Source organism: Rhipicephalus sanguineus, chromosome 9 (genome assembly GCF_013339695.2).
Source record: "Rhipicephalus sanguineus isolate Rsan-2018 chromosome 9, BIME_Rsan_1.4, whole genome shotgun sequence".
In the NCBI taxonomy this organism is placed as follows: domain Eukaryota; kingdom Metazoa; phylum Arthropoda; class Arachnida; order Ixodida; family Ixodidae; genus Rhipicephalus; species Rhipicephalus sanguineus.
This window is the reverse complement of record NC_051184.2, coordinates 1,808,422-1,831,929: the sequence shown is the minus strand read 5'-3', so window position 1 is coordinate 1,831,929 and position 23,508 is coordinate 1,808,422. Positions and strand designations below refer to the sequence as shown.

At 44.8% G+C, this 23,508-nt stretch overlaps 1 long non-coding RNA gene across 1 annotated transcript; it reads right to left on the bottom strand.

The window, feature by feature from the left end:
* Positions 1-4,852: 4,852 nt before the first annotated feature.
* On the bottom strand, positions 4,853-16,601 carry LOC119404049 (uncharacterized). The gene is made up of 2 exons (XR_005186137.2): positions 16,222-16,601; positions 4,853-4,957 (listed from the first exon to the last, which is right to left on the bottom strand). It is a non-coding gene; the product is annotated as an uncharacterized LOC119404049 (long non-coding RNA).
* Positions 16,602-23,508: the final 6,907 nt, after the last annotated feature.

Below are 23,508 nucleotides of genomic sequence, written 5' to 3'. Positions count from 1 at the left end.
TCGAATAATCAAGGTAATTTTAGGGGGCTGGTGATGTCTTTCATGGAACTCTGCCAATAAAGTACCGAAATGCCCTAAAATCAATTTACCAGAACGCCAATGAAGTACCGGAATGCCCTAATTCAACTTTAACCATGGGCCACGCCACTTCGCATCCATGTATAACTAGACCCAGCAACAGTCACATTGAAACAAGATATCAAAATAAAAGTTGAGTTCTCTCATATTGTCACGTGGTCGTGACGTCGACGAAGACAGCAGTCGGCGTTTGCAGGATGAAACTGTTTATTTGGCCGAACTTGTGGCCAGAAAATGAGAACTAGCACTACAGCAATACACGCTGTACAATGATAGCGGCGAACAGGGCGTCGTCCGTCGATCAACTGACCAGCGGTGAAGCGCGTCGGCATTTAAACATGTGCCGTCGAATATTCCAGCGTTATCGCTGGCTGTCGTGCAAATTCTAGAATAAGCTCGAGTGTGCGCGTCTTGCGCGCAATCTTAACAAAACGATCTACAATGGTCGCGAAGGTTCTCGAACAACGAGGCGTGGTTCGCGCTGAGCGTTGCTGACAGTCTTTGTGGCCGAAAACCGAATACACCAAAAGTGATAAAGAAAGGCACGTGGCAATATGCTCTAGACATGCCCAATGTACAAAACCACGCACTGTCGTTCATATCATGGAGAGCCATCACTGGCATAGCCAGACATCTTGTTCAGAGGGGTGTGTGTTTAACAACCCTTTATGCATGTCCGCGTGTGCGTGCGTAAAGGGATGGACAATAGGAAAATTGCGAGGAGGAAGGGGGTCTTCAGCCCCAATTATTACGCCGCTGGCTACGCCAGTGAGTGCCGCTGTAACCGTATGCACCTCTTGTTGCGTTGCCGTGCGCGTATATGCCCGCTGCACTCTTTGCACCTCCCCATTGTCTTCCACTCATGGCCACGTGACCGGACCTCCTCCCAGGTCACGTGCTCTGGGTCTGCTTCTGCGTGATCCAAGACGGCAATATTTGCATTCAAAATAAATCATTAAAATAAAATAATAAATTGGTGGTTATGGTTCAAGATATACTGATTACTCGTGATATGGGAGCCTAAGTTTGATTATGGTAAGGAGCAATAAAATGTTAGGATAATTAGCCAAAATTACTTCAATGCGTTCATTGGAAAAGCAGGCTGTTTTCTTCTGGGCAGCCGGGATTGTTGTGGCTTTGGTGGAGCAGATCTCAACCACGCACGTAGCTTCCGCTTGGAAAGTGCTAGGAAACACAAGGTTAACCAGGAATACGCGAGGACACACTGACACCAAGATGCCAGTGCCTGTATCAGACAAACAAGTTAAGGATGAGGTTTATTTCTTACTTACATATTTACTTATTGATATATTTCTTGACCTAATAATTCGGTCAACAATTAGTTATGAATAATATATTTATAATTATTATATTTGTTCTTTTTATGTTTATTTGTATTTGGTCAGTGGTGAGCGGTGGCGTTTCCGCATTTTGTGCTAAGGGTTTTCTGTTGAATTGGTAATGCTTGAGAAGGTTCGCGGAGTTTATTCTTCCTCTTAGGATATTCATTTTATAGCGATGGCAATTGTATGGGCACTCTGGCGTGTTATTGGCGTGACCATCGGCAACGGCAAATCCTTTCATTTTATGTTAAGCAAACAAATGCTCAGCACAAAGTCGAAATCTGTATAATGTCATTCCTACAGGGACGAGCGAAAGCACGCGAGTGCTGGGGACTAACGCGACTGAAACAGAGATGAAAGGAGCCGGCTATCTCTATTGCGCGAAGGGTGCACGCAGTAACATTATCCCGCGTGCAATGCCTGCCACCGGTGGTTCGACAAGCAGTTAAAGTTCAAATTGGGGCTAGTTGGTCTTAACTTAAATACATAATATTGCGGAACAAAAAAAGGGCAGAGAGAGGTACACACAGGACGACCGTTAGACGTGCCAAGCTACGCGTCGCGCACGCGCGAAGCGTAGCTTGACACGTGCAGCTTGCTTTGAAGGCAGATGGGTGTGTCAGTGGGCCCTCAATTGCCCTAACGAAATACGAGATTGGCTTCTGGGAAGGGCGCATGCGCGACGCGAAGCTTGGCACATGCAGCCTGCTTTGAAAGCAGAATGGTGACGTTTCTATCAGTATAGATTTTGTTTTTTTACACTTTGTATGTCACCTGTCCAGCGTAAAATTTTCACTTGAAGTCCAGTGGTCGTCCTGAATGAATCTTTCTCTGTCCTTGTTTTGTTCCGCTCTATTATGTAATTAGGTCATCAAGCAAAGTGGAAACGCTTCGCCTATGTTTAGTCGACTGAAGGAGCATGGAGGGCTGCCGGTGGGGGGCTGCGTAATTCGAGCAGCAACTGTCAACTTTGATTATTCGCTGTACATCGATGACGACACAAACAGACGATAAAGGTAAGTACATTGAATAGCTTGGCATGAACATCAAAGTAAGATAAATAGAAAGCGCGTAAACGGAAAGACATAACAATGTGGTGCAAATATATTGTTGGTAATACAGTTGCAACTCCGTTTAACGGAGTCATCGCGGTTCTCGAATTAGTTGGTAAGATCTTGGAAGAGATTCTTAGGTCCTAAGAAATCCAACATTCTTCCTTTTCCGGGAGATACAGATGAGGTAAACGGGCTCGTTAAGCCACAACAAACTGACGAACGAATGCGGTCAGTGTGCGAGTAGACAAAGCAAAAGATCTCCTATGAGACGATCAGTGTCATGTGTGGCATAAACCATTAAAAAAAATCACGCCATATCCACGAAGTGAATGATGATTGAGGAGCTGGCTCGCAGGTAATCGGGTAAACCGCGAATGTTCCGTACAATTCCTCTACTATCATATAAAGACGTCACACATTGTTATTGTAGCGATTGTGGTCAGGTTGTTGTCGAACCACAAGCGGCCGCAGACCTTGCATCTGTGGCCGGACGTGTGGTCGAGGAAATCGCGCTTGGAGCGCGCGTCGGCGCCACCAACTTGAAGTAGCAACCGCTTTCGGCGCTTGGCCGCTGCATACCACGACCGTACCTCTTCGACGTTCTCTTGGCCCTGCTTCCGCGCTGCTTCGGCTTCGCGGGCTTGTATCTCGGGGTCCGCAATACGGTGAGGTCTCTCTGCGGCCTCGCGTGCTCTCACCGCAGGGCCTTGGCGCGCTGTCTTGCGGAGGGCTCGCAAGACAGCGCGCTGCTGCTGTCTTGCGAGCCCTCCGCTCCGCCGCCTTGTCTTCTTCATTTGTGTTATTAGTATCGAAGAGCACTGCAGGAGTGGAGCGAGCGCCGCATGCTACAGTTGGCTATACTATATGTGGTTTTGCCTGCGTTTTGATCATCATCATGGCTCTCGAAGAACAAGAGGAAGAAGACCTCTCCCGCGAGCGTACGCATGCTACAGTTGGCTATGCTATATGTGGTTTCGGATGAATAAACTTTATTTCGGTCCCTCGGAACGCGCCCTAGCACGTTGCGGGCCGCTCCCACGTCGGAACAGAAAGACCAAGTCTCTCTGCTGCGTCGCGGGCCCGTTGGACTGCCCATAGTTGTGCTTCGAGTCCGGAGCTTGTAATAGCTTCTTCCCATTTTGACGGCGTGATGACTTCGCCGCCGTGTAACGCGGGGCACCGCCAGAGCATATGTTCGAGATTAGCGATATCTGCGCATAATGAACATGCATTAGTTGGCTGTATTTCAGGATAGATCTTGTGCAATAGCGCGGGGTTAGGCTACGACCCGACCTGATGTAGCCTGAGTGTCAGATCATGTGGTCTGCTTAATTTTCTGTATGGTGGAGGGTACTGTCTCCGCCCCAGGTAAAAATGTTTGGTAATTTCGTTATACGAGGTGGGCGGGTCCCCATTCTCCAAAACCTCAGCGCGCCTTCCGGTAGCTACGCGGTCTACTAGTCCTCGCGCAGCTATGTGGGCCGACTCATTGAGATTGGGCGGGGCTCCCTTGATCTGTCCCATGTGAGCTGGGAACCAGACGAGTGTGTGTGGCTCGATGTTCTTGTCCCGGAGGATCCGCAAGGCCGGTTCCGAGATGGTGCCCTTGGCAAATGCTCTAATCGCTGATCTCGAGTCGCTGTAAATCATGGACCTCTTGTTGTCCAGCAAGGCCAACAAAATCGCAGCTTGCTCCGCTATTTCGGCTGCTGTTATCCGGACAGCAGCCGGATATGTGGTTTTGCCTGCGTTAATATCACCATCAAGGCACTCGAAAGTCAAGAGTAAGAAGACCTCTTTCGTGCGAGCGTGCGCAAGCTACAGTTGGCTATGCATTCTAAAAAGACAGGGCGTGCAAACACGGACACAAGAAAGAAGTCAGGTGTCCTGACTTCTTTCTTGTGTCCGTGTTTGCACGCCCTGTCTTTTTACAATGAATACTTACCAACTAGCTCAGCTCTCTGTTATTCTAAGTTGGCTATGCTATATTTGGTTTTGCCTGCGTTAATATTATCATCAAGGCGCTCGAAGAACAAGAGAAACAAGATTTCTCTTTCGCGTGAGCTGCTCCTGTAGCTGTAGCCTCTAGAACTAAGGTTACGCTTACGGCGTGGGACTTTGCCCCAGCTTAAGAACCTGCAAGCCAGCCTTTAATAACAAAAGCAAGCACCTTGTTCCTGTGGGAGTAGTTGCAGGGACAACAAACCACTACCGCCCAGTGCCATTTGATTTTATAAAAGCGCTACTGACGACAGCGTGCAGCTTCGTCAAAATAAATCCAGTGCGAGGACTAGGGTGGCTTGATGTTTTAATGCGAGAAAGTAACAGCGTGCATCTGAAGAAAAAATGTCTGCGTAAAAATTGAGAAGAAATAACTACATTTTTGCTAATTTATTTCCGAGAAAGCTTCGGTAAATCAAGTTCAGTGCCATGAAAGCTTCGTTAATTCGAGTTGATGACAACGTTGAACCCTATATGTACCTGCAGGGGAATGGAAAGTTTTCCGTTAGATAGTGAAATTCATAAAATAAGGTTTCGTTATATCGCGTTCTATGTGTACGAGAGAATACTACTCATAAGGCACACTTACTACGGCCAATATGAGCCATGTTCTAACATCAAAAAAATTAAACATTTCAATGTGTTGAAAAGCTGAATCCAACAAAACACAGTTCAGTGTTTCTACAAATAAATTCGAATAAAATTGCCATAGTAAGAAAGAGAAAACTTTTGAATACTAATGTGGCTAACTGCTTGCCTAAAGTCATAGCGTGGTGCGTTCTGCCTAGACGTTTTAGATAATCTTGAAGGTAGCGCTCCCGTGATAAATTCAAGTACCCGAGATAACGAGGCATCTCACGCACTTTGATGCACCACTTCTCTGTCCACCTGTTCTACTTACCCCCTATCAAAAATCCATCACTGTGTCGAGGAAACGAACGCGCGTCTTAGACATTATGAGAAGGAACACAACCCACTGGGGTGTATCGTGTTCAGAGAATATATTTACTCACGGCGCACTGCCTACTTGAAATATTTAACGAATACATGGTACACTGATATTTGTGGCGTTTGCTCTCTACAAAAGCCAAATCCAAAAGCCAAATCTGGGCTAATTTTTACGGGAGCGTAATGCACGCCTAAGTATCTCACACTAAAAAACAAAATATAATCAACGATTTTCGATTTGTGATCGGTGTGCGGGGCCGATTCTGGATTTGAAGTGCGCGGAAATAACCGCGACGGTGATAGTGACAAAAGGAAGCGTGACTATGCTCGTGTTCGTGTGCGGGCTCGAGGAAAGCTCTCGAGCAACGGGGAGAACTCGGCGAGCGGCAGACACAGATCTCTGTGCACGTCCGGCTATAGCCTGCGCCAATATTTGCCCACACTACCTCTTTCAGCTTTTTAGTGTTTCGTTATGAGTTTTTCGCTAGAGTATCATGTCCTTCTACGCTCCAAGGTGGTATATTTGAAACAGAAGGAAGGAAGGAAACAGAAAAAGGAGAAGGCAGGGAAGTTAACCAGAAACACTTCCGGTTGGCTACCCTACACTGGGGGGTCGGGGAAGGGGAATAGAAAGAGACAGAAGACAAATAAACTGAATAACTAAACTGAAGATATTGGGCACCGGTCTATTCCTTGAAGAAGAAGGGATCCGGAACGGTACGGCATAAAACGCGCAAAGAAGAAGCAGAACAGCAGAAGCATTCTTGAAGGGCTTCTGTGGATGACAAGAACGTGAAAGCGATGCCGACAATTTAGAATTCAGAATATTGCCTGGAAGGACCGGTCACTCTACAAGTCCAGTCATCGCCATTACTCCCTTGCAACAAAAGGACTGCAGCGAAGGAAGCACGAGTATGGTCTTATAACTGTCGCAAAATATTGCTACATCGGTCATTCACTGTGATTTGGACGTCTTTACGAGCCGAAAGGAAATGTCCCATTTAAGAGCTCAATCAAACTTTTACTCGTGAATACCTGGGATTGTGGGCTATATTGATATTAGCCGGAATATAGATTTGAGGTACCTTGGTGACATTTTATTTCATTTATTGTACCCTCAGGGCGGAAGCATTACAGAGGGGAGTGGTATCAAACAGTGATACAATACAGGCAAACATCAGAAAATAATGAACAACAACAAACGCAAAACAAAAAGACATCACGTAAAACTTATTAGGTACTGTTAGTTAAAGTTGCCCGGAAACGTTGATGATCAGTAATGTCTGCGATAACAGCGGAATGGTGGTTTGGATCCTCACATGTCCTAGAAAAAGACGAATTGTGTAAAGCGGAAGTCCTGCAAATCGAACTGCAACCTTACGATGAACCACACAGCGCGAGTAAACAACGGGGACACAGGAAGGGAACACACACAGCGCTGACTTACAACAAACTTTATTGAAGCAACATTTCACATATATACAGGGGATCAGCAAATCACTGCGCATGTCATAGCAGATAACTTTCTAATCAACTTGGAAAAGCCGAACGGAGAACTTGCAATTCTTTATCTGATAAAAATATCGACGCCGAACTAACACATTTGTCACCCAACCTTTAAATCATCTCTGCTTCAATTATTTCTCGGACATATTTACTTCTATGTTGACAAACCACGTCAGCTTCCTGAAAGACTGGTTTGCACCTGCAGTCATTGCAGTGCAGAGCAAGAATGCCTCCCTGTCCTTTCAAACTTTCATACACTCCAGCCAGCAGGCATTAACGTTTCTAAGGGGGCTCTCGAATCTATTCGATATGGTACATACACAACGAAAACGAATTAGAGTTAATCCCTTCTTCTAGGCATTTCGAACCTACTATTGTTAAAATGCCACGTGCTTCCATTGACAATCATTCAGTGAAACGTACACCCTCCCGTCCCCCCCCCCCCTTTTCTTTTTTTTTTCTCGTTCCTTACGACTCCCCCAGTCGTCGCGGTGGCCTCTCCCCCCCCCTCCCCACCCCTTCTCCCCTCTTTTGGAGAGGGCACGAAGCATATACACAGGATAGCTAATGAAATCAGTTCCAGCCTTGAAGAAGACAAGTCCACTTGTCGAAACGTTGGCTCGAGCATCCACCCCCTGTTTTACGTATTTTTTCATCGCAGCTTCCATCTTCCACTTCCTGCCGTTTTTTGGATTTCCTTTGACGGAAGATGACGAAACATGGTGAGTGTCCTCTACTTTCCTTAGCGCACATAGCTTTAATTGGAGACAGTCAGTACAAGTACATACACCACCACTTTCCACAAAGGAAACATGCACCATACATTAGATTTAAAAGCGGAGCCACGACACATGACATTCAAGATTTTGTCGCCGCTGCACCACAGAACATAACGCATTTCATCATTCACTGTGGCACTAACGACTGTACACACAACAACGGCGACGTCACTCTGGAGGCCCTGAAGACTCTGGTAAACGATTTGCAGAACAACAGACCAGACGCAAAACTCACCCTCACAACAGTTCTGCCTAGGATCGCAAACAAACACCGATCTCTCATTGCACAATCACGCACACTCCTAGCTCATGCACGAGGATCACGTAAAGTTAACGAATTTCTTCTGGACATTGAACACGCCCACAAAAACGTTGATGTCATCCACCACGCGGAAATTCATCAGGACCCTGACATTATGCTCGCTCGGGACGGACTACACCCTAACTTTTCAGGCGTCAATGTAATTTGCAGGAACATCAAGTACAGAATCAGGAATGAATTTAAACAGACGCAGCCAATGACACAATCTAAGGGACCGTCCCACAAACCCGAACAACACGCTTCCACATGCTACAAGCACTAGCTGCAACTCACGCCCCACCGTAGCTAAGACACAAGAAAAGCATCTACTCAGACGGTGGACGTGATAATAACACCAGTAACAGAACCCACACAAAAAGCAGAGGCAACAAGTTCACGCACTCCCCTAACAGAGACATCTGCGAACGCTAGCAAACAAACAGATACAGAAACACACATCGGGTCAGACCTCACCACTAACACAGAGTAGTAAGAAAACACCCCGTGAAAATGTTGTGCCCCGGAGGTCTGCCCGACTCCAACAGAAATGACTAACAAACACCAAGGACAGGAAAGGCAACCGCAAATCTCCGTCTTTTCTCCAATCCCGTAAACTCGCCGCAAAACAAACAAACTACAGAATGCATTTGAAGAAATACTCTAGCTACATTAAAGAAAAGAAAATTCCGAAAGGTCTTAAAATTAAGGTCAGATGTGCTCTTGGTACCCTACCGCCTAAACTATTAGCGAAGTGGAACAGCATTCTAGAAAGCGCGTCTTTGTCATTAATAGGTATTTTAAAAGAACATTGCGGAAATCAACTTGCTTTAATCACCAATCAACTTAATAGCGTTAACCTATCTGAAGAGGAAACTGAAGAACTTGCCCAGTTTGGAGAACGTAGACAAGATAAATTGCTGATCAAGGAAAAGCGCAAAGAAAATCATGCTACGAACTCTGCCCTCAATAATTCGATGAACGCGGTAGAAAGCCCCGCAGTCCCAGCCCAACACCCAGAACGCCGCAGCGAAGTGGTAGACATATCACAAAGTTTAAGTCCAGTCGATATAGATCTGCTCAAGCTCGGCCTTACATTTTGTCCGACAAACAATGCAGTGAACGAGTACGAGCTCCACAAATATATAACTGAGTTTTCAAGACGTTTGCGCATCAAGGAATTCTTTTTTGATAAGGCGGATACGGAAGACGTAAGCAATGACTGTTTGCGTCCGCCAAGCACTTGGACCCCAGATGCAGAACAATGCCAAGAGTTAGATCAATATATAAAACTAGTCTCAAGGGAAATTCTGAGCACAGCTAAACGGAGTCGAAAGCCGAAAAACTTAACTTACGCAGAACACGAGGTCTTGAAACAACTTTCAAACAGAAAAGACATTGTGATAAAACCAGCGGATAAAGGAGGTAGTATAGTAATCTGGCCTATGGAAAAATATAAAAACGAAGCTATCAGACAACTCAGCAACAATACGCACTATCGAAAATTAGCCACGGACCCGACTCAAGAATATAGAAATAGCATACAACATACGATCACGACGGATTTTCTAGCTAGGAAATTAATCACACACTCTGAGCACCGCTTCCTGATGCCTAAAAACAAGCAAGCAGGCCGCTTCTACCTTCTTCCGAAGATCCATAAGGTGTCCATAGATGAACTGCTTATCGCGCAAATCCCGGGCAGGCCTATAGTATCTAACAACAATACACCTACTGAGTCGCTATCAACATTTCTAAATCATCATTTATCTAAAATACCATCTAACCTACCGTCTTTTGTTCAAGATACACCTCATTTCCTTCGAATAATAGATTCTATTAACGAAACACAAACACTCTCGGATCAGGCCATTCTGGTAACATTAGATGTCTGCTCCTTGTATACGAATATACCTATCGATGAAGGGATTGAAGCGGTCTCAAAATCACTCATAGAAAGCAAGCAAGCACATAATGCTGAAGTTTACCTATCGTTACTTAAACTAGTCCTGACGCTAAATTATTTTGAATTTGATTCGTCCTACTACCTGCAAACTTTCGGCACTAGCATGGGAACCCCTTTTGCGCCAACATACGCCAACAATTTTATGGGACACTTAGAATCGGAGCTGTTGGAGTCATGTCCAGTGAAGCCTTCCACCTATCTCCGTTACATAGACGACATATTTATCATATGGGAACATGGCGTAAGTACACTAAACGCATTCATTGACCGCTGTAACAAGTTTCACTCTAGTATTAAATTCACCATGCACCATTCTCCCAGTGAAATTAACTTCCTAGACACTACGGTATCTATTGAAGCAGGAAAATTAAAGACGACGCTTTACAGAAAACCAACAGACAGACAGCAATACCTAGATTACACTAGTCATCACCCGCGACACTGCAAACAAGGGATATTTGTAGGACAGGCGAGGCGTATAAGAAGGATCTGTAGCGATGACAACGACTACGTTCACCATTTAAGCAACCTAAAGGAAACGTTAGTTAAAAGAAATTACCCGCATGATGCTCTAAACAAGGTCTTCAACGAAGCATGTCAACTAGATAGGAAATCATCACTAGCTCAAAGGGTCCCCGTAGCACAGCCTAACCAGCCGCCAGCATTTATAACCAAATACTCAAATGCGCTACCAAACATAAATATTATCCTCCGTAAGTATTACCCAATACTGGCAAGCAACGAGCGCCTTAGAAAAGCGTTTCCCGGAGTACCAAAGGTTGTGTATCGCCGCAATAAAAATTTTAAGGACATATTAGTGCACGCAAAAGTAAACCCTCATTCTACTGCCCACATAACACCGTGTTCTCGTCCAAGATTTAAGACTTGTAAGCACCTTCAAGATGACGTTATAGTTAAAAGCACCGGAAGTGATTACGTCCATCATATAAAATCTAGTTTCACCTGCACTAGTTCAAACGTTACCACATGATCGAATGTTCATATTGTCAAAAACGGTACATTGGCGAAACGGGACAACCTGTTAATGTTAGATTAAACGGGCATCGCGCGGACACAGCGAAAAAGTTACCCAAAGCAGTGGCACAGCATTTTAATGTAGCAGGTCACAACTTCGAAGATCTCAAACTTTACATACTTCAGTCAAACTTCCGGTCCCCAAGAGACAGAAAATATACAGAGTCATACCTTATTCACAAGTTCAATACACTCCAGCCAGCAGGCATTAACGTTTCTAAGGGGGCTCTCGAATCTATTCGATATGGTACATACACAACGAAAACGAATGAGAGTTAATCCCTTCTTCTAGGCATTTCGAACCTACTATTGTTAAAATGCCACGTGCTTCCATTGACAATCATTCAGTGAAACGTACACCCTCCCCCCCCCCCCCCCCTTTTCTTTTTTTTTTCTCGTTCCTTACGACTCACCCAGTCGTCGCGGTGGCCTCTCCCTCCACTCCTCCCCACCCCTTCTCCCCTCTTTTGGAGAGGGCACGAAGCATATACACACGATAGTTAAGGAAATCAGTTCCAGCCTTGAAGAAGACAAGTCCACTTGTCGAAACATTGGCTCGAGCATCCACCCCCTGTTTTACGGATTTTTTCATCCCTGTCCTTTCGTGACATTGCTGGCATGCTCAGGGAACCTTTCATTGATACATCGGCCCGTTTGGCCGATGTAATGTTTGCCACAACTTAGCCGTATAGAATAAACTACGCCTACTGCGCAGTCTTGAAAAGGCGCTCGGTGTTTCTTTGCGCAAGAAACTACTTCGTCGATAGCTCTGTCTGGTTGAGTTAACCTACTCAAAGAAGCCAACTTAAAGGCCAACTCCGGCGATTTTTTGGCCCTGTCAAAGTAATGGTGCTTTTATGTTCCTGAGACGCTCCTGTTACGGGCCCGATAGCAGAAATACTCGGCCAATTGGAGAATAACTTTAAATAAGCAAAAAAGCGCAACACCGAAACCGAAACACAACCGAGTGTGCTGTCTACGTATGACGTAGACGTTGTTAGGAACGAACCGGAAGTCGTGCAAGGCATGTCGGTCACGCCGGCGCCGAGTATGAAAACTGACAGCCGGGACGACCAGCGAAGCGCCGGCCAAACCAACGCTGTCTGTCGCCTTGTGCACAGCAGACGCTCGCTGTAGCGGCTGAAACGCCGATGTTAGTGGTGCCCTCGGCTGCGTCACTTCCGCCGCCTTCCCAATACTGACGTCACAGACGCAATGTTGCCAATAATTGTGGAAAGCCAGGAGGGCGTTTACAGACAATCTTTAAAATTCATTTGCAAACAATCTGCGCATGTCTCAAGCCTGTAATTTGGCATAAATGACGGAAACGTGCAAAGGAACGTACCCAGCGAATTTCATTGAGATCCATCGACCTCGAAAAATCGCCGGAGTTGGCCTTTCAGCGGGGCAGAGAATGCAGTTGGAACATGTGACTTCTGAGCGATCCGTTTGAGATTGTGTGCCACCCTATGAATGTAAGGGATGACCACTTTCTTCTTCGTGTTACTTGGTCCCGCCTCAGGTGGTCGTTTTACCAGTTTTTTTAGTAGCCCTTCACCTACTGAAAGTTGCAAATGCATCGGATAGCCCGCTACAGATAAGCGCTCAGATTGGAGCTGCACTGCTTCTATCATTAGATGGGCACATGACTTTGACACAGCATTTCTGAAACAAAAACAAGCAACACTTCTTTTCAGCAATTTGGAGTGAGCTGACTGAAAAGGTAGTAGCGGTTTACCGGCCCTAGGATCGTACCGCCAACATACGAGCTCAGCACCAAAATTCAACAACAAACAAAAAAAAGTTCAGTTTTCCGTCAACCGGAAGTTCATGGGTAATGTTTAATGGATTGAAGCAATCCCGTGTCATATGAAGAATTTCAGCAACATCTGATTCAAGTGAAGCGCAGTTCTACTGATATAAAATCAAGTAGTCTTCTACAAATCTAAAATCTTTTTGAACAGAACTCTGCTCAATCCTTCTGGACAGGTCGTTGTCAACGTTCGCTAAAAATAAATCACTTAACACTGGTGCTATGGCCGGTCCAATACACACGCCTTCCTGTTGCAAGTACGCTTGTCCATCCCAAATTACATAAGTAGACTTTAAATACAAAGATAAAAGTTCTAAAAATCCGCTAACATGGGTGCCAGTGTCATTTTGGAAAGGAATGCTTCCATATTTGTCAATAGCTGCCTCAACGCTACGCATTAAACCGGCCCGTGGAAGTCAATAGTATAAGTTTTTCACGTCAATCGAAAAAGCACTGATGTATCCTGAAGCCTGGTCTTCCAAAAACCCGACAACCTCATCAGAGTTCTTGAGTGCAAAAGGGTCATTATAAGGCAGCTTGTTTAAGCTTTCTTTTAAAAACAATGAGACTGCATTTTGCCAAGACTCACTTTCCGAAATGATGACCCATAATGGCCAGTCAATTGTGTGCGTTTTAGCACTGAAGAACACACTCAGGTGATCCCTATTGCTACAACTGATAGCTTTTGCCAAACCAGCAAGGTTCATAGCATTGCACAACTTTTTCGCTTGCATTCGCAACTTTTTCAGTGACACGTCGTCATGGCCATCAAAAACAGACAAAAGGGCCTTGTTGGCCTTTTCATTGAAGGACCTATGCGTTAGCACACAAAAACCACCTTCTTTGTCTGCGGCGAGTACGCACAGGGATTTATCGACGAATAACGAGGCAACATTTCTTACATTTAGAACTGACATGCCGCTACAACGATTCAGGACAGCCACGCCTTCGGCAACACAACGTTCTTTTTCACTATCGGGAGCCTGCTGAGCAATGTCATGTACCATAGCAAGAAGTTCCGGTGGGGATTTCTTTGATTGCACCGCAAACTTGGGTCCCAGCAATGTCAGGCTCCGTGAGCATGCCACGGAATGAAAGGTTCCGTGAGCATGCTAGCAATGTCACGAAAGGACACGGAGGCATTCTCGCTCTGCACTGTATGACTGCACGTGCAAACCAGTCTTTCAGGAAGATGACGTGGTTTGTAAACATAGAAATAAATATGTCCGAGAAATAATTGAAGCAGAGATGATTCAAAGGTTGGGTGACAAATGTGTTAGTTCGGAGTCGATATTTTTATCAGATAAAGAATTGCAATTTCTCCGTTCGGCTTTTCCAAGTTGATTAGAAAGTAATCTGCTATGACACGCCCAGTGGCTGGCTGATCCCCTGTATATATGTGAAATGTTGCTTCAATAAAGTTTGTTGTAAATCAGCGCTGTGTGTGTTCCTTCCTCTGTCCCCGTTGTTTACTCGCTCTGTGTGGTTCATCATGCTTAACCAACACGCCCAAGTTAACCCTATTGCAACCTTATGTCGTTGATCAATGCCTGACGATGCATTACTGAGGAGAAAATATGAAGTCATCGCGTAATAAACGATGATGATATATGCGGTAAAAGAGACACAAGGGGAAATTTTACGGCGGGATAATAATGATGGTAGTTCAAGGTCCGCCTTCGTGCTAGTAGCACTTGCGGTTCGCGCATACGTAGACCTAATGAAATATGCCGAGCTGTTCTGAACCATTTGAAGTGAGAAAGTAAGGTTGTCAGTAAAAGGGTCCCCAATTGAGGCGGCATAATCCACCTTTGTATGAATTAGTGTTTTGTGCAATAAAAGCTTGGTAGCTGGAGGAGTGCGTGAACAATTTCTTCTAAGATACCCGAGTGTTTTGTTAGGGCTATTGACCATGGATGCAAGGTATTCATTCCAGGTTTGTTTCCATGATATAGTTACACCAAGACATCTGTATGATGATACTACTTCGAGGGGAGTGTCGTGAAGAATATATGAAATGGTCGTGTTATTAGATCGAGTGAAGCGCATGACCTTACATTATTTCTTTTTTATTTATTTCATGTAGCAAGTGCTTCAGCAAACGGATACAGCGTCCAGGTGTGATTGTAAAATACTAGAGTCGTTAGGGCTGGTTATTTCCCAAAATATTACACAGTCATCTGCAAATAGGTTAACATAGGACGAAACACAAGAACGTAAGTCATTATTGTAAATTAAAAAAGCGGAGTGTCGAGTAGCGAGCCTTGTCGTACACCTGAGCGAAGTAGACTCGGAGTGGAGTTAGTGTTGTTAGCAGTGACGAACTGAGAACAATTCATTAAAACATTCAAGCCCTGCAAGTAGTTTAGAATCCAAGTTTAGTCGCTGTAACTTAAACAGAAGCAGGTTGTGGCACACTTTGTGGAAGGCTTTTGAAAAATGTAAAATATACAATGAGCTAGAGATGAACGATTGAGGATGGTATTAAGATGGTGAGTAAAGCATACAAGTTGCGTTTCACACGAGATTGTAAGATGGAAAAAAAGAATTCGATTCAACAAATGATGCAAGATTTGAAAACAAAATATATTCTATGATTTTACATGGAAAACTATTTAGCGAAATTGGGCGATAATTTAGAGGCGAGATCTTGTTACCAGATTTGTGACGAGGAACCACCCTCGCGATCTTCTAGTTACTGGGAAGCATATGAGCACACTGGCAAAACATTTTTCGAGCACGCCTGACCATAGCGTGAATGGCAAGGAAACTGCGTTTTTTTTAGTGTCGTTTAAAGGGGACTTTGCTCTTTTAGAAGAAAAGCGCCATATTTGTTTTTTTTCTTCGCTAGTGTCGAATTCATGTGTAGTATACGAGTGTGACTACGTACGTATTTATTTCATGAACGTTAGTATGCTGTTGCATTCACACCAGGGTCGCTTTGAATTATCTCGTTACATCACGATGCGTTGAATTACTCTCTAAATTCAGAGAATGCCTTTTTTATATTCATTCCTCTGTCTAAACCTTTTTCTTCTGTCAGCGTCTGTCAAGTGTTATTTCTTGGCCGCATAATTCTTAATGTTCGGAGCAGCACAACTCCACGATTCTCGCTGCGTTGATGTTCTCGAATGGTACACAACTCTCAAACAATTAGAACAATTCTACTTCACTAATTTTAGCCCCGTACTCTTTTCACATAGAACAAAGCGCTGCCCATGGGAGCGTAAGGATGCCACATGAGGTTTTTTTATCTATCACCTTTCTTGAAATGCAGCATATACTGCAGGCAAGCAGGTGAACCTATAAGTTACGGCAACCTGCATACTCATGGTGACTCTAGCATTCGCGCGAATACGCATAGGCTCAATGCAGAGAGAAACTCAGCGTTATGCTTACCGACTGGATTACGAAGCTTTTTTTTATATTGCTTTTATCATGATCAGCCTTTTTGTTGTCGTCGCGCCATTTCCTGTTGTCGCCGTAGTCGCTCTTGCCGTTCTCGCTCTTGTCGCTGTCGTTCTTGCTGCTGCCTTAGAGCCAGCGCTTGCTGATATTGCTGGCCTTGCTGCCGTCCTAAAGTGTAGCTCGTGCCTGTTTGAGCACCTCTATTAGAACCAGAGCCCCACATTGGCAGAGGAATAGGGTTAGCGAGTGCCGACGAGAGATTGTCATGATGAGTTATCAAAATAAAAAGAATAATGGCAACAAAAAGAATTGCACTGCCGAAGCTCTTAGCCTTTGCCATACCAACTAACACCAGCGATATTGTGTGGCGGTCTTTTATTTGAAACCTTTCATTGCCTTAATAATATAACGAATGCACAAAGAAAAACTGCCACATTAATCCTCAAGCAGTCAGACAATACTTCTGCTTTTAGTGTTGACATTTACGTGCACGGTAAGTTAACATAATATAAACGATCGATTTTACCTTCCAAGAGAACGTAACACATGCTGTGCAGGTCTGCTCTCGAACAAAAAACGCTATTGTGCCTTCGGCAACTTAAGTGAAATGAAAGTCTTTTTCTCAAGGCAGTAGCAGGCTATGGACTTATTGTTGCAATCGCTCTAACAGCTATCTCTTTTGGAAAACCTGGAAGAATTTTAGTTCATTGGCTTAAAAGCGCTAGTACACGTATCTAATTATTGTTAATTATAGTCAGCAGGCTTTCACAGTAATTTAGCAATACTTAATTTGGTGGTATCACCGTTCTGTGTTGAACGTTTTGAGTCCTGTACCAGCCTGCTTACGCGGAAGAGATTTTCAGCATCAGCATTCGTCATCAGCAGCCGCCAGAATAGAAATTGCCTTTATGAACAGAGCTTATCTGTGTGCATGCGTGACCACGCGGATACTTCATGGCATTCCCTCCAGTGTGTGAAGAGCCTAGACGCTGGTTTCCTTATCAAAATGAACGCAGAGTTCCTAAGATGACATAATGCATTCATTATGCGTCATGACCCTATTGCAAAACCCAGCGCCACTGGGTACCAGCGTCCAGTGCCATGCCTGATTATGGGCCCAGCGTCGCGCTGGATACTGGGCCGCTGGAGCGGCGTTTACCGGGAGGCGCTGGGTACTCAAGCGCAAAACGGCTCTACAGCGTTAAAACGGCGGTGCCTACGTGCCCTACACCAATATATCAGTAAAGAAAGTCATATAGAAAGCATTAATGCAATAAGAAAACAATAAAAGCCGCATGAAAAAAAAAGCTCCGCCACGAGGATTCGAACTCGGCACCTCTCATTCTCCAAGCAAGTACCCTACCACTGCGCCACGCTGAGTTTTTTTTCCCTTTAATGCATGGTAATAACGCCATCAAATGTCGCCATCTATTACAACATAATTCATCGCCTTAGAATTACACTCACATGCACATATGCACAAAACAAACATAATTTCACATCGTCCAAGTAATCTTCGAAAGTCCGGTAAACAGACACAAACGTCCAGAAGGCCAAGCCACGCCGGAACCGGGTCAAAAGTCTCAGCAACACTACGCACGCGAGCTGCTGCTTCCCGAAAGACAGACCGTGTCGAGCGAGGTGGCTCAGCATGTCTGTCAATCATGCGGCTTCTCCATAGCGAATATAGACCTAGCAACATGATTAAATCATATGGTGCATTATTGTTGATGCCCTTTTTGAACGGCAGGAACCTCACACCATGCGATGTAATCGGAAATTCTTTTCTGAGGCTTCTCTTAAGAATGTGCCAGAAATGAAATGCATCACGGCAATGAATAAAACAATGCTCGATTGTTTCAGGCTCGTTGCATAGCCTGCAATTTACAGACCAGGGCACGTATATCCCTTTTTCATGAAGCCATGTCTTTACAGGTAAAGTGGATGTGTGCAGCTTAAAGAAAAACGTTTTCACAGCTGGCGATACACACATTTTACGTACACGGCAGAATACATCATGACCAGAATGAGATAAATATTGCTGTCGGTAAACAGGTTCAGGGAAAAGGGTATTTACAAGTCCGGCGGTTAGCGTCTTTCTGTCCACGTTGTACAAGTACCTCTAACGTGAATCTGGCTTTCAAAAACTGGACAGTGTCGGCAATCTCTTTCAAGAAACCCCATCATTGCGATTCTTCCACCACTCTTGTTGTGACAAAAATAAAAGGGAGATGGTGAGAAAGACGGTTCCGTATAATAGTCAGAAGAAACGGGTGACAGACATCCTTAAGGTAAAAAAATGAGCAGATCCCACAGTACTGTGGGAATCGATGTTATGCGAAGCATGTGCTTTATGGTGACTGTGGCGTAATTTTTCCCATTGAGCGAAACGTTACGGAATGACGCTAGAGAAACATGGAAGTCGCATACGCACGCTAATATGTTGAGGAGTCGCATATCCATTATATAAACAGTTGTTTATAATTGCGTAACGATGGTAACAACAACATGGGTGTTACCAACACCAGACGCGGTAAGCTGATATGCAGTGCTTATACTCTTCATTACTGGATAGCGCGAATCCGAACAGGCCAAAGAAGAAACATAGATGCACAGGACAGGCGTTACTGGCAACTAAGCTTCATTCAAGAAAGTTTCTCTAGATATAGACACAGCCGAGTGGCACGTGCAGGCACACTGCACCTACGTTACAGTCACAGTTACAGTTGTTATGCTTATACTTGTCCGTTATGACGGAGAGCGGACGCACGTTTTACGAACCCGACTGTATGTGTTGAAGGGGTTCTTGCCAGTTCTTGAACAAGGTCATCATCATCGTGATCACTGAGCACGAGCAGCCGGACCGGACTTGTTAATCGGATCCACTCGTGATCGCAGCTACGAGGGGTCTAAGTGTAGTGAAGTGCGAGGTATAGTGCAGCTGGTGGAAATCCTGGATGCCTCTTACGATGAAATGATCGATGATGCCTCCTGCCGTGGATGTGGCAGCGAGATCTTTTGATGCCCTCTCCACATCAAATCCGTCTTTCACGCAGTATAAGGACCAAGCGTTGTTGGGTCTTGATAAATCAATGTTGAAGTCACCGGTAATGACGAGAGGCCTGGTTCTCTCAGCAGATTTATTGTAGGAAGCATTCACGCCGGTTTTTGCGTAATCCACGTGGTCCACGTTGCGGACCACGTGGACGAGTGGGCGGTATAGTTGAGCGTCTTCAGGGGCGTTCTGTCTTCAGTTTGCTCACTTTCTTTGCGTCCGCCGCGGTGGTGTAGCGGTTAAGGTGCTCGGCTGCTAACCCGAAGGTCGCGGGTTCGATCCCGGCAGGGCGGTCGCATTTTGATGGAGGCAAAATGCTAAATGACCGTGTTCTGTGCTATCTCGGTAAACGTTAAAGAATACCCGGTGGTCAAAATTTCTGGAGCCCTTCGCTACGGCGTCTCTCATATCGTCGTTTTCGGACATAAAACCTCAATTATTATTATTATCACTTTCCTTGTGTGTCGATGTGTGCGTTCGTGGTTACTGTGTTGGTTGAGACTTTGTGTCACCTGTGGCACATACCCGCATAACATTAACTCTGGTTTACGGGTATGTGCCACACATGACTGAGAGAAAGGGTTTCATGACGTAGGCGACAGGTATTTTGCGTTATTCATGTCATGACCAGTCAATCGTGTTCGTCATACACTGATCCCCTGCTATGCCAATATTGGTATATTACAAGTTATGGAGACGACCAGGAGAGCGCCCAGACGTAGGCGGCTAGATAGATAGATAGATAGATAGATAGATAGATAGATAGATAGATAGATAGATAGATAGATAGATAGATAGATAGATAGATAGATAGATAGATAGATAGATAGATAGATAGATAGATAGATAGATAGATAGATAGATAGATACGTAGATAGAAACGCCCAAAGTGCCTGAGGTTCGCTAAGAAATGCTTCGCATTTAAAAATCGCAGCACCAGTTGTCGCACAAACAAATGCACAAGACTAAGCCCACCTTTCTCAAGCGGAAGAAAAAGGTTGTCCCATCTCATGGCTTCCCATGATGAACTCCAGATAAAGCAGGCAAATATTCTGTGAAATGCCTGAATATGTACTCGAGAGCAGTGCAATACCTGTAAAATGTAGATAAGCTTTGAAGCTTTGTTGCATGATTTAGCTTTCGCGAAAACGGAAAGGTCGCGTCCTTGCCAAGTGGACACCTTGCGACGGATAGTGGTTCACGCGGACGTCCAATGAGGACCACTATTACGGTAGTTATCAAGAGGCACACCTAGATAACGGTTCGGAGTGTCATCCCAATGAATATTTGCAAATGCCGAGGGTGTTAGAGCCCACACGCCCAGCCAGAATCCTCTGCTTTTATCGAAATTTATACTAGCTCCGGAAATTTCACAAAAACGCATAGTAGTGTTTACTGCTTCCTGGACACTCGGTTTATCCACGCAAAAGAAGGCAATGTCATCTGCGTAAGCTAGAAATTTAACCTCCTCGGCTTCATATGTATATCCTTTTAATATCAGACTTAAACAGCACACTTAAACAAAGTGGTTCCAAATATATTGCAAAAAGCAAAGGCGAGAGCGGACACCCCTGACGTACTGACGAATTTACCTCTATGATACCTGAAAGCGTGCGATTCACAATTATTCTTGTGGTGCACCTTTTATAACAAAGTGATATGCCATTGTACAATACATCTCCTAACTGAAGATGTCTTAGCGGTCGGAAGGAAAAATCGTGCCGTACCTTATCAAAAGCCTTAGCAAGGTCAATCTGAAGAAGAGCTAGCTGATTCATACTACCATCAATACACTCAAGGACTGACCGTGCTATATGAATATTCGTTTGTATAGAGTGGCCTCGAATGCCACATGTTTGGTGGGCACCTACACATTTAGTAATCACTGTTTGCAACCTGTTCGTGAGTGTTTTCGCAAATATGTTATAATCAACGTTACATAAAGATATCGGCCTATATTCAGTTACTCTCTTTAATACTTCACTGTCGGTACTTTTCGGGATCAAAGTTGTATGTCCTCGATAGAAAGGAGGAGGAAGTTCGCCACGTTCGTAGGCTTATTTAAAAAATGGCTCAAGGAAAGGAATGAGAAGTTCTTGAAATTTGAGGTAAAATTCCGCGCTAAGGCCATCTGGACCTGGAGCTTTGTTTTTCTGCAATGTTCCGATTGCAAACTTAATTTCCTCCTTAGTTATAGGTCCCTCAACGGTGAACCGATCCTCCTCCTGTAAATGTGGCATTAGAGTAATGAAACGGTCAGCTTTTTCTTCGTAGTCATCCAGAAACTCAGACGAAGTGAACAGGTTCTTGTAATGATCTTCAAATGCGGCTCTTATTTGCTGTGTCTCTGTGCATATGGTACCGCATGGTTCAATTTGCAATATCTGTTTGGAAAGCGCGTACCGCTTTTCATCCCCAAGAGCTCTTTTGTTGGGTTCATCTTCAGTGAAACGAATAACACGTGAACGAATCATTGCCCCTCTGTATGATTCCGTATCATGTTTCTGTATTTGTGCTCGAACTATATTTATTTCATCCCCGTACAATCCCGGCTCCTGGCTTTCAAAAGCATGTACCTTATAAAGTAAATCGTAAAGATAATGTTTTTCAGCCTTTTTTCTTTGGGCTAGCTCGCATGAGATACCAATCGCTTCGTACTTAACTTTTTCTTTGAACATTTCCCATTGCGCAGAAATTGGCAGCTGCCGATATTGTGTTACCTCATGGAGTAATTGTTTGACTCTTTTTACAAAACATTCTTCCTGCAAGAGCTGTGCGTTTAGCTTTCATAATTCCCAGTTTGGAGGAACCTTACGAAATGTTCGAGGACCCCATGAAACAGCTACAAAACAATGGTCTGTGAAAAATATAGGCTTTACAGCATAGTTGTGAACGTGAGACCAGAGGCTTATAGAGACATACACACGGTCAAGCCGAGCATGAGAGACCCCATGAAAGCGCGTAAACCTTAACGAGGAAGGCGCATGCTCTCGCACATCTATTAGATTGTGGTCATTCATTAACTGCTGCAGTAAAGCGGCACTTGCATCATAACGATTTGTTAAATATGAGTGATCCCTAGAGTCACAACCACAATTAAAGTCCCCCAACACAATTAAATGTCCCTCAGTGTTCAGCAACGAGGCTAAGGACAGAAAGAAAGCCTTCCTTTCATTCACTTCTAAGGGAGCGTAGACGCAAACAAACCTCCAATTCTCATAATGAAGAGATGTCGCAGCAAATAAGACGGCCTTCCCTATCAACATGCAGCGACATCAAAGAGTGGCTCAACTGCTTTCTAACTAATAAAAAGCATCCAGCGGAAACACCACGTGCTTGACTAATGTACAATACATAATCTGGAAAAGTTTCCAGAGCAAAGTTGGCATCACGAGCCGATGAAATCTTAGTTTCTTGCACTGCAGCAACATCAACGTCATGCTGCTTAAGCACGTAGTTTAACTGCCGCTGACGCCTCACATTTCTCAAGCCACGCACGTTGAGTGTCGCTACACATAGGAGGAAGGTAAGCGTGGTAGCCATTTTGCTCACTTAAAGTTTTTGTTGATCACCTTTAGCCACAGGCGAACTTGTGGGTTTACCTCCTTTGCACTTCTTTGTGGCACCTTCCTGAGAACGCTGGCACAGGCGGCGCGGCCTTCCACCACCAAAGGAGACAACACGTTCTCCACATGAGGGCGTTTGCTCTGCTGCGTCTGACGCACCCGCTCTTGCTTCATCACTTTCCGGCGCCGGGCATTTCCTTGTCTGGCTGCTATCCATTGCCTCTTCGTCTTCGTCATCTGGAGGCTTTTCCTGTGGGTTTTCCAAGACATGTTGGCTGACAGCGTTCTCATCTGTCGTGTCTTCACTTGTGCTTTTAGCTGCGCTGTTGTGACTGCTGGGCACGGGCTCTATGGTGAACTTTTCATCTTCTTTGATGCCACCTGCTGCTTCTCCGGATGCGTCGACCACCTCTGTAGCAACCATAAGATGGTCCAGATGAGGCTCTTCTGTGCTAGATTGGCCAGAACGAAGCTTGCTTGCGTAAGTCGACAAGCAAGCATCCGACAAATGGCCGAAGCGGTGACACTGTAAGCACCGCGGTGTTTTGCACTGTCGACGAACGTGTCCCACTCGCTTGCAATGAAGACACAGCGGAGGCCTGCCAGGAATAAGCACTAGGCATTGATGACCGTAGATGGACATAATATGGTGTATTG